Raw genomic sequence first — 8,982 nt, 5'->3', positions numbered from 1 at the left:
AGGCGCTAGGGCTCATGGACCTTTGGCTGATTTTATGTAACCAGTTAGAATTATAGTATCAGACCCCTGTGTGTCTATAGCAGATATGACTCCTGAGCCAGCGCTATAGTCATACAAGTTACAGTCACTGGGCTGAGCCGGCCTTGGGCTCGTCCACACATGGAAATACAGATGTTTCTGCTTTGGTGGGAGCTGGAGGTAGCAGACGTTTATGCCAGGAGAACACGAAGACCTCTGAGAGTTTAAACACACAACAATTTTTTTTGGTACATTTTTTCTTTAACAAATTGCCTATTGCCCTATGGCTAGCATGTGGTAGAGCTGACTGTAGGGGCCACAGCACAAGAGCCACCTGGGAAGTGTCCTACAGTAGATGGGACTGTGTCTGAGCAACTTCCGTACGCCCGTTTCTGGGTGACTCTCTACCTTTCTCAGCTCTGACATTTGGTGCAACGCGTTTCTCTTCCTCTTCTAGAACAACATGCAGTGGACGAGCTCCTGGCTTCCTATGTACAAGGAGAAGACATAGATGGGCAGGTCTTACTGTACCTGGAGATCGCACAGGTGAGTAGTTTATCCCACCTGTATGAAGGGTGGGTATAGGTTTAGCAAATGTCCACCTTACCAGGCTGTGTGTGCCCTGGGTGAGCCGTGTTCCCCTCCGTACTGGGCTGATAATAAATGACTCATGTGCTCTTTGGTTTATGATCCCCTGTAATACGCGCCGATTCCAATGACCCAAATAGAAGAAACATTGAGGCCATGGGTTTATCAGACTCCTGTGCACAGACTGTAGCCTTGGGCAACCCCCTATATATTATTAATGTGACCCCTCTCCCCGTTATTAACCTCCCGTCCTTTCCTGTTCCTGAGACCCCCAATAATCCTGATTAGAGACACAATTGCTATAGAAGGAGATGTATGTAAATTGTCAGTCCCGTATACCAAAGAGGCACACAGCATACACGTACATGTGTGTGTGATTTCATGTGTGATCCCTGTAATATCACTGCGTGGTCCTGGTCTGTTTCTCTTAGTTCCACAATGCGAAGCAGCTGGAGGACTGGTGTCTCCATTACATCTGCACTAACTACAACGCGGTGTGCCGCAAGTTTCCACGTGAGATGAAGTATATGTCGGCAGGTGAGTGTGCGACCTCCCGATGTGAACTCAGCTGGGTATGAATGGTAACAAAATATTCACTCATTAAAATGAGAACCTTTAAGGTTCTGCCCAAAACTACAAAAGAAAACCGGATCTGGACGGTACAGTGTACACAATGAGAGACCATAGCGTTATTATCACACCACGGACTGGGCTAGGGCAGCACACTGAGGCTCGCAGCGTGTACACAATGAGGAGACCATAGCGTTATTATCTCACCACGGACTGGGCTAGGGCAGGACACTGAGGCTCGCAGCGTGTACACAATGAGAGACCATAGCGTTCTCTCACCACGGACTGGGCTAGGACAGGACACTGAGGCTCGCAGCGTGTACACAATGAGAGACCATAGCGTTATTATCACACCACGGACTGGGCTAGGGCAGCACACTGAGGCTCGCAGCGTGTACACAATGAGAGACCATAGCGTTATTATCACACCACGGACTGGGCTAGGGCAGCACACTGAGGCTCGCAGCGCTGAGTCCTGGGTGTAAGTCATTGGTCATGGATCCTGTACCCAACGTATGCACCAGCAGGCAGAATCCGAGTCACTGAAGGGGAGAAGATGAGGCATGCAGCAAGAGAGCAACACAAGGGAGGAGGGTCCTGCTCTTAAGAACTTACATAGGGGAAGGGCGGTGTTTCCCAACCTCTGTCCTCAAACACCAACAGTCCAGGTTTTGGTGCTATCCATGCTTGAGCACAGATGGCTAAATCAAAATAACTGAGGTACTAATTAAGACACGAGTTCAAGTATGGCTATCCTTGAAACCTGGACTGTTAGTGTGCCTTGAGGACCATGGTTGGGAATACCTTAGGTCAGAGAAGCGTAGAGTGTGAGATGTAGGGAGAGGAGCCGGTCAGAGAGAGGAGGAGAGTGTGAGAGGGAGAGTGGGCAGATCAGGTTAGCGATGGAGGGAGAGGAGCCGGTCAGAGAGAAGCGGAGAGTGAGAGGGAGGGAGGGCAGATCAGGTTAGAGATGGAGAGAGAGGAGCCGGTCAGAGAGAAGCAGAGAGCGTGAGAGGGATGGAGGGAGAGGAGCCGGTCAGAGAGAGGAGGAGAGTATGAGATGGAGGGTAGGCAGATCAGGTTAGAGATGGAGAGAGAGGAGCCGGTCCGAGAGAAGCGGAGAGCGTGAGAGGGAGGGTAGGCAGATCAGGTTAGAGATGGAGAGGAGCCGGTCAGAGAGGAGGAGACTGTGAGAGGGAGGGAGGGTGGGCAGATCAGGTTAGAGATGGAGGGAGAGGAGCCGGTCAGAGAGAGGAGGAGAGTATGAGAGGGATGGAGGGAGAGGAGCTGGTCAGAGAGAAGCGGAGAGCGTGAGGGGAAGGGTGGGCAGATCAGGTTAGAGATGGAGGGAGAGGAGCCGGTCAGAGAGAAGCGGAGAGTGAGAGGGAGGGAGGGCAGATCAGGTTAGAGATGGAGAGAGAGGAGCCGGTCAGAGAGAAGCAGAGAGCGTGAGAGGGATGGAGGCAGAGGAGCCGGTCAGAGAGAGGAGGAGAGTATGAGAGAGAGGGTAGGCAGATCAGGTTAGAGATGGAGGGAGAGGAGCCGGTCAGAGAGAAGCGGAGAGTGAGAGGGAGGGAGGGCAGATCAGGTTAGAGATGGAGGCAGAGGAGCCGGTCAGAGAGGAGCAGAGATTGTGATAGGGAGGGTAGGCAGATCAGGTTAGAGATGGAGGCAGAGGAGCCGGTCAGAGAGAGGAGGAGAGTATGAGAGGGAGGGTAGGCAGATCAGGTTAGAGATGGAGAGAGAGGAGCCGGTCCGAGAGAAGCGGAGAGCATGAGAGGGAGGGGGGGGATGCAGATCAGGTTAGAGATGGAGGGAGAGGAGCCGGTCAGAGAGAGGAGGAGAGTATGAGAGGGAGGGTAGGCAGATCAGGTTAGAGATAGAGGGAGAGGAGCCGGTCAGAGAGAGGAGGAGAGTGTGAGAGGGATGGAGAGAGAGGAGCCGGTCCGAGAGAAGCGGAGAGCGTGAGAGGGAGGGGGGGGATGCAGATCAGGTTAGAGATGGAGGGAGAGGAGCCGGTCAGAGAGAGGAGGAGAGTGTGATAGGGAGGGTAGGCAGATCAGGTTAGAGATGGACGGAGAGGAGCTGGTCAGAGAGAAGCAGAGAGCGAGAGGGATGGAGGGAGAGGAACCGGACAGAGAGTAGCAGAGAGCGAGAGGGATGGAGGGAGAGGAGCTGGTCAGAGAGAAGCGGAGAGCGTGAGAGGAAGGGTGGGCAGATCAGGTTAGAGATGGAGGGAGAGGAGCTGTTCAGAGAGAAGCAGAGAGCGAGAGGGATGGAGGGAGAGGAGCCGGACAGAGAGAGGGATGGAGGGAGAGGAGCTGGTCAGAGAGAAGCGGAGAGCGTGAGAGGAAGGGTAGGCAGATCAGGTTAGAGATGGAGGCAGAGGAGCCGGTCAGAGAGAAGCAGAGAGCGAGAGGGATGGAGGGAGAGGAGCTGGTCAGAGAGAGGAGGAGAGTGTGAGAGGGAGGGTGGGCAGATCAGGTTAGAGATGGAGGGAGAGAAGCCGGTCAGAGAGAAGCGGAGAGCGTGAGAGGGAGGGTGGGCAGATCAGGTTAGAGATGGACGGAGAGGAGCCGGTCAGAGAGAGGAGGAGAGTGTGAGAGGGATGGAGGGAGAGGAGCCGGTCAGAGAGAAGCAGAGAGCGTGAGAGGGATGGAGGGAGAGGAGCCGGTCAGAGAGAAGCGGAGAGCGTGAGAGGAAGGGTGGGCAGATCAGGTTAGAGATGGAGGGAGAGGAGCCGGTCAGAGAGAAGCAGAGAGCGTGAGAGGGATGGAGGGAGAGGAGCCGGTCAGAGAGAAGCGGAGAGCGTGAGAGGAAGGGTGGGCAGATCAGGTTAGAGATGGAGGGAGAGGAGCCGGTCAGAGAGAGGAGGAGAGTATGAGAGGGAGGGTAGGCAGATCAGGTTAGAGATGGAGGGAGAGGAGCCGGTCAGAGAGAGGAGGAGAGTATGAGAGGGAGGGTAGGCAGATCAGGTTAGAGATGGAGGGAGAGGAGCCGGTCAGAGAGAGGAGGAGAGTGTGAGAGGGATGGAGGGAGAGGAGCTGGTCAGAGAGAGGAGGAGAGTGTGAGAGGGATGGAGGGAGAGGAGGAGAGTGTGAGGGAGGGTGGGTAGATCAGATTAGAGATGGAGGGAGAGGAGCCATTCAGAGAGAGGAGGAGAGTCTGAGAGGGATGGAGGCAGAGGAGCCGGTCAGAGAGAAGCAGAGAGCGAGAGGGATGGAGGGAGAGGAGCTGGTCAGAGAGAGGAGGAGAGTGTGAGAGGGAGGGTGGGCAGATCAGGTTAGAGATGGAGAGAGGGAAGCGAAGAGTGTGAGAGGGAGGGTGGGCAGATCAGGTTAGAGATGGAGGGAGAGGAGCCGGTCAGAGAGAAGCGGAGAGTATGAGAGGAAGGGTGGGCAGATCAAGTTAGAGATGGACGGAGAGGAGCCGGTCAGAGAGAGGAGGAGAGTGTGAGAGGGATGGAGGGAGAGGAGCCGGTCAGAGAGAAGCAGAGAGCGTGAGAGGGATGGAGGGAGAGGAGCCGGTCAGAGAGAAGCGGAGAGCGTGAGAGGAAGGGTGGGCATATCAGGTTAGAGATGGAGGGAGAGGAGCCGGTCAGAGAGAGGAGGAGAGTATGAGAGGGAGGGTAGGCAGATCAGGTTAGAGATGGAGGGAGAGGAGCCGGTCAGAGAGAGGAGGAGAGTGTGAGAGGGATGGAGGGAGAGGAGCCGGTCAGAGAGAGGAGGAGAGGGATGGAGGGAGAGGAGCCGGTCAGAGAGAAGCAGAGAGCGTGAGAGGGATGGAGGGAGAGGAGCCGGTCAGAGAGAAGCGGAGAGCGTGAGAGGAAGGGTGGGCAGATCAGGTTAGAGATGGAGGGAGAGGAGCCGGTCAGAGAGAGGAGGAGAGTGTGAGAGGGATGGAGGGAGAGGAGCCGGTCAGAGAGAGGAGGAGAGGGATGGAGGGAGAGGAGCCGGTCAGAGAGAAGCAGAGAGCGTGAGAGGGATGGAGGGAGAGGAGCCGGTCAGAGAGAGGAGGAGAGTATGAGAGGAAGGGTGGGCATATCAGGTTAGAGATGGAGGGAGAGGAGCCGGTCAGAGAGAGGAGGAGAGTATGAGAGGGAGGGTAGGCAGATCAGGTTAGAGATGGAGGGAGAGGAGCCGGTCAGAGAGAGGAGGAGAGTGTGAGAGGGATGGAGGGAGAGGAGCCGGTCAGAGAGAGGAGGAGAGTGTGAGAGGGAGGGAGGGCAGATCAGGTTAGAGATGGAGGGAGAGGAGCCGGTCAGAGAGAGGAGGAGAGTGTGAGAGGGATGGAGGGAGAGGAGCCGGTCAGAGAGAGGAGGAGAGGGATGGAGGGAGAGGAGCCGGTCAGAGAGAAGCAGAGAGCGTGAGAGGGATGGAGGGAGAGGAGCCGGTCAGAGAGAAGCGGAGAGCGTGAGAGGAAGGGTGGGCAGATCAGGTTAGAGATGTAGGGAGAGGAGCCGGTCAGAGAGGGTTGGAGGAAGTTTGGACAGAGTTGATTGAGATACATGTATGATATACGGAGGGGTCGGTCAAATTGGTGAATGTGAGACATAGACCCTAATGTACCAGTGTGTAAGGTTTGCAATGTGTCACTACTTTACAATGGTTTTGGGGCACAGTGTGATTATATAGATTAACATTGCAGTATGTGGTATATACTGTGGTGTCCTCAGCCTATTACTCATGGGGCACAGTGTGATTATATAGATTATATACCACATACTGCAATGTTACTGTACTTACTCCTAGTGCTGTCAGAGGGGTCTCTACTCATCTTGGTTATTTCTCCAGAGAACAAGAAACACTTTGAGCGCTGGCGCTGGCCCCCGGTGTGGTACCTGAAGGAGGAGGATCGCTACCTGCGCTGTAAGAAGGAACGTGAGCGGGAAGAAGAGATTGTCCGGAAGCAGCACAGTAAAAGCAAATGGTGTTTCTGGCGCCCCTCGTCATCCTCTTCCTCATCGTCTGTGTCCTGAGCCCAATGGCTAATGGTTCTGTGCCTTCCATGATGGCGGAGACCAATCTGTACCTGGCCTGGTGTCCAGTTATCGGCTGTACGGCCTCTGTGGAGGATCCACCCTCAGCGCCGGCACCTTTCAGTGTTATTACACCAGAGCCAGTAACCTGTGGCAGGAATTAGGTCGTAGCCTGTGATGACCAATAACCACTAAGGGGACTCCTCTCCCCTACCCCCCCATGCGGACAATCTGTGACCACACAATTGTGTAAATTGTGACCACCGTCTGTCCATTGGGGGTTTCTAGACAATCTTTGGATGCAACTTCCAGCAGAAGATGCCAATGCAGCGCTGGTTTTCTTCCAGCAGGTCCCTCGTCCGACCACCGATTCCTCGTTCACACCCAACACAGTGAAATCTTCAAGGATGTCATCTGGGTAGTGACCACTAGGGGTGCTAGCCACTACTACACATCCCAGGATACTCTGTATCACTATAGGAGTTTACCTAGTTACTCAGTATTACTATAGAGCTCAGTATTGTTATAATAGGAGTGTGGGATATTTGCTATCATTATACAGTGTGACGGGCTGACGCAGTATCTGGCACCTCTATACCTTGTTATTGGGGGCAGTTCATGCTTTGTGGGTACAGGTATGTACTTATGGCTCACACGTATGATGCCGCTGCACCCCATGATTTCCGGAGCATTGCGGAAAACGTTTATCACGTTACACACGTCCTTCCAAATTTTTGTTTGTTACATGTATGTCTTCATTGCATAACCCGTATTTCCCCTTTATATACAGCAGTTAATTATGGTTTTACTCCTTTGTATTAGATCGGTGTATCTGTTACTTTGGAAGACAGATATTGTCTTGTGTCAGGAAGTTACATGCATGTAACGGGGTTACAGTACACACGTGCATGACCATAGTGTTACATTACATTAGTGTGACGCCCCCATCACACGTACATTGGTGGCTATGTATAATCTGATAGGAGATTACGTGCACCATTGTTCTCCTGGGTCAGTACAGGGAGTTGATGATGAATAAGCTGTTTTTATAAGGAGGTTTAATATAAAACGACACTTTTATACAGGATCCCCCATCACAAAGCCACAATACTCACTAGTAATCGTTCTCTGTATAGCGATACTGGGTCAGACAGCTGCAGGTGTTGGGCACATTGCAGTTTGTAGTTTGGGATGAGTTTGGCGTTCTTATATGTGATATGTCATATGTTATAACCCTTACATTAGCTATAGTATTAAATGTGCCCATAGTTACAGCCCGTCGTCATTTAGGGATGTGATTTAGTGGGGGTGTATGTGCCGTCATGCTATATATACCAGAGGTCATTCAGTAGCAACGCTGCAACCTACACTCTCTGTGCAAAATGAGGTCACAGTCCTGAGTGCTTAGTCCTTCACAGCCTGTTACTTCAGAGTCCCAAACTCGCTGCGTCCGGGAGGCCGTGTCTCTCTGCGTCCGGGAGGCCGTGTCTCTCTGCGTCCGGGAGGCCGTGTCTCTCTGCGTCCGGGAGGCCGTGTCTCTCTGCGTCCGGGAGGCCGTGTCTCTCTGCGTCCGGGAGGCCGTGTCTCTCTGCGTCCGGGAGGCCGTGTCTCGCTGCGTCCGGGAGGCCGTGTCTCGCTGCGTCCGGGAGGCCGTGTCTCGCTGCGTCCGGGAGGCCGTGTCTCGCTGCGTCCGGGAGGCCGTGTCTCGCTGCGTCCGGGAGGCCGTGTCTCGCTGCGTCCGGGAGGCCGTGTCTCTCTGCGTCCGGGAGGCGTGTCTCGCTGCATGTTCAGACCTTCACAGTAACTTAAATGCCAGGAGAGGGGAAATTGGAGAAAAAAAAGTTTGAGCACAAGATGTTTTAGAATAATATCAATGATATAAATTCCACAATCTTACTGTATAAAGACCCTGGTCAGGGTATTACAATAACACGGGTGCTCCCCCCAGAGTGTATTAGACATTTAGTGGAACAACTCGGAAGAAGAGGAAGAAACTGTTTTATATGCAATATTTCATATGAGTGCCCCCAAAACAAACATTTATTGGATATGCAATAAGAAATGATAACCGCCACCGTTCATATATCAGAAGCAGATCATTCATAAACTCACACATTAAAATAATCCTCACCTATAAGTGAAAGCTAGTAAAATATAGCAGGATGATAATCCAAAAATCACAGTATAATAACCAGTTTGCTCAAAATATACCACATTCACGGTATAATCACAAATTAAGGTACAATGACCCATCAAAGTATCGTCAGTCACGGTGATATTCAATGGACACATTTAGTGTTTAGGAGCCCGAATCATGTTCTCCCTTATAGATAAGTATGTACCGTACTAGCCCACAATATGTCTGCGTATAATTCCTGCTACAGGTACCCAAACCAAATGTTATTGTATAGACGACCCCTTTACACAACGTATCTGTCACTGTGACCACTAAATGTGTCCATTGAATATCACCGTGACTGACGATACTATGATGGGTCATTGTACCTTTTATTTGTGATTATACCTTCAGCACTAACTGGTTGTTATACTGTGATTTTTGGATTATCATTCTGCTATATTTCACTAGCTTTCTCTTATAGGAGATGATTCTTTTAATGTGAGTGTTTATGAATGATCTGCTTCTGCTATATGAACGGTGGCAGTTATTTTTTAATGCATATCCAATAAATGATATGTTTTATATGCAATATATCAATTGAGTGCCCCCAAAACAAAGTTTCTTCCTCCTCTTCTGAGTTGTTCCACTAAACTTCACAGTAACTTCCGAGGTCCATCCTCACAGCATGGAGGCTATGTGACTTAGTGGG

General features: G+C 51.9%; 1 long non-coding RNA gene across 1 annotated transcript; it reads left to right on the top strand.

The window, feature by feature from the left end:
- The first annotated feature begins 479 nt into the window (after positions 1–479).
- On the top strand, positions 480–8,228 carry LOC148431431 (uncharacterized). Its single transcript, XR_015877149.1, has 3 exons — positions 480–564; positions 1,038–1,143; positions 5,970–8,228. It is a non-coding gene; the product is annotated as an uncharacterized LOC148431431 (long non-coding RNA).
- Positions 8,229–8,982: the final 754 nt, after the last annotated feature.

This window comes from Taudactylus pleione, unplaced genomic scaffold, assembly GCF_031769625.1.
Source record: "Taudactylus pleione unplaced genomic scaffold, aTauple2 ptg002275l, whole genome shotgun sequence".
Lineage (NCBI taxonomy): Eukaryota > Metazoa > Chordata > Amphibia > Anura > Myobatrachidae > Taudactylus > Taudactylus pleione.
This window is presented reverse-complemented; position numbering and strand designations above follow the sequence as displayed.